The 2,749-nt window shown below is 38.7% G+C and overlaps 1 long non-coding RNA gene across 1 annotated transcript; it reads right to left on the bottom strand.

Moving 5' to 3' along the window:
• Nucleotides 1-221: 221 nt before the first annotated feature.
• Nucleotides 222-2,414, bottom strand: LOC112790915 (uncharacterized). Its single transcript, XR_003196967.3, has 3 exons — nucleotides 1,864-2,414; nucleotides 972-1,087; nucleotides 222-774 (listed from the first exon to the last, which is right to left on the bottom strand). It is a non-coding gene; the product is annotated as an uncharacterized lncRNA (long non-coding RNA).
• Nucleotides 2,415-2,749: the final 335 nt, after the last annotated feature.

Below are 2,749 nucleotides of genomic sequence, written 5' to 3'. Positions count from 1 at the left end.
TTATTAGGATAAATTATTATCTTTTTACAAATATTTAAAATAAATACCACTGTGAGGCCAAAAATTGATATCCTTACTTGTTTGCATCAAGTGAAAGACCTCTTATTGGCAAAATATTTAGATATTGTCAAAAAGATTATTTTTAATTTTTTAAAATTTGAAATTCTTTATATACCTTGTGAGCACAATAGTCAAGTTGATATCTTATCTAAACTCGCTAGTACGTAAACACCGACTTCTACATCATATCAATCTGTGTTACATAAACCGAATATAAAACTAACCGAAATTCTAAGTGTTACATAGGATGAAGATTGGCGTACATCATATATATAAAATATTTTAAAATTGGAATCATTCCAGACAACATTCACAATATTCGGCGATTTCGTCGACATGTATCTTTTTTTACCATATATAACAACTCTCTATATAGACGAGGCTTTTCTCGTCCCCTGCTTACATGTCTTTCTAAATCAGAGGCCCAGCTTGCACTTGCCAAGGCACATGAAGGCATATGCGGCACTCACGTTGGAGCTCGAAGTTTGTCATCCAATATACTACGTGCTGGCTTCTTTTGGATAACATTGCAACAAGATTGCAACAACAAAGTGAAATATTGTGACAATTGTCAGAAGCACAGCCCCATCACACACCTTCCGGCCGAGGCCTTTCACAGCTTCAAGAATAGTTATCAGAACCGAACCGGTAATGAACCCGGTCATATGACTGGGTCACTGGGTTACTGGTTCAATTGGTGGGTCACTGATTCACCTGGTTAACCCGGTCATAATTAAAAAAATATAAAAATATATAAATAAAATTAAAATAATGTCTTAAAACTTAAAATGCAAGTCTTTACAAACATTAATAATCTAATATCAAGTCTTAAACATAACTAATAATCTAAAATAAAAGATAATAAACTAGTCTCTAGTACAAAATATGTTCTCAATTTAAATCAGTCTTACCTCTATTATTATAAACTCTTTTAGTGGTAAGATCAGGGGTAAGAGTTGCTGATGATGCTTGTTCTTGACATGGTGATGTTTCCGATGATGTTTGAGATGAAGACATTTTTAAAGAACTATATACCAACACAGCAACCAACCAAATTCAAGAACAATTCTAACTAAAATTCAAGAGCACAGTAAATACAATAGCAACAGCAGCAATCAAATGAATTCAAGAACAATTCTAACTAAAATTCAAGAACACAGTAAATACAATAGCAACAGCAGCAAACAACCTAGCAACAAATAACAACTCTAAAAATCACAGTAAGTACTAAATACAACAGCAGCAACCAGCAACAACTCTATACCAACACAGCAACCAACAACAAACAATCCTAAAAAACTAAATACAACAGCAGCAACAACCAAATTCAAGAACAATTCTAACTAAAATTCAAGAACACAGTAAATACAATAGCAACAACAGCAAACAACCCAGCAACAAATAACAACAACTCTAAAAATCAAAGTAAATACTAAATACAACAGTAGCAACCAGCAACAACTCTATACCAACATAGCAACCAGCAACAAACAATCCTAAAAAACTAAATACAACAGCAGCAACAACCAAATTCAAGAACAATTGTAACTAAAATTCAAGAACACAATAAATACAATAGCAACAGCAGCAAACAACCCAGCAACTCCTCTAAAAATTCAAGAACAATTCTAACCAAATTCAAGAACAATTTTAACTAAAATTCGTCCAGATTCAACAACTCCTCTAAAAAATCAAATTCAACAGTAATATCCACCAGATTACATAACAATACCAACTAAAAGTAAAATATGCTCAGGTTCAACAACTCTAAAAATCAAATACAAGTATAAAACAGCAACTGACCCGAGGGAGCAGAGGCACTGAGGCAGAGATTCAATTCTTGATGAATGCTTTTTGACGACCACCAATACCACCCAACTAACCCGAGGGAGTAGAGGCAGAGGTGCTTCTTGATGAATGCTTTCTGAGCTTTCTGACAACCACCAATACCACCCAACTGACCCGAGGGAGCAGAGGCAGAGATGCTTCTTGATGAACGCTTTCTGTAGCTGATGAGGTGAGGCCGAGACTGAGATTGACGATAAGGTGAGACCGAGACTGAGAGTGATGACGAGGTGAGGCGAGGCTGAGACTGAGAGTGACGTCGAGGTGAGGCCGAGACGACGGAGTGATGAGGTGAGGTTGTGAGGGACTGCCGCTTGTAGTGCTCGAACGATGGAGAGCTGACGGAGAGACAAGGTTGCCTGGGGGGTTTTCACAGCTACCCTGGAACTCAGACTCTCAATCTCGGAGTCTCAGATGCCATTAGGGGGAAGGGGGAAAGGGGGGATAGCCATTAGGGTTTCAACGAAAGGGGAAAGAGGAGGGGTAGGGGAACGACGCCGTTTCAACCTTTTTTTTAAATTAACCACCCGGACCGGGTCAAATCAACTGGTCGGGTCACCGATTTTCACTAAAATTCGTCGGGTCGAACCGGGTTCTACCGGGTTCATTGCATGGCCGGTTCAACGAGTGGCTCGGCTCGGTTAGGTTACTAAGTGACCGGATTTCTGGTCGAACCGGCCAGGTCGAGCCGAGTTTGATAACTATGGCTTCGAGATAGGTTGGCCTTTCAATCAATGGGGGCTCGATATCCTCAGGCCTTTCCCCTTAGCAAAGAGACAGGTAAAATTTTTAATAGTTGCAATTGATTACTTTTCAAAATGGATAGAGGCGCAACCCCTAGCCA

The sequence above is a fragment of the Arachis hypogaea genome, chromosome 3 (genome assembly GCF_003086295.3).
Source record: "Arachis hypogaea cultivar Tifrunner chromosome 3, arahy.Tifrunner.gnm2.J5K5, whole genome shotgun sequence".
Taxonomy (NCBI): Eukaryota; Viridiplantae; Streptophyta; class Magnoliopsida; order Fabales; family Fabaceae; genus Arachis; species Arachis hypogaea.
Note: the sequence above shows the minus strand (reverse complement) of the source record. Positions and strands in the feature narration are given on the sequence as shown.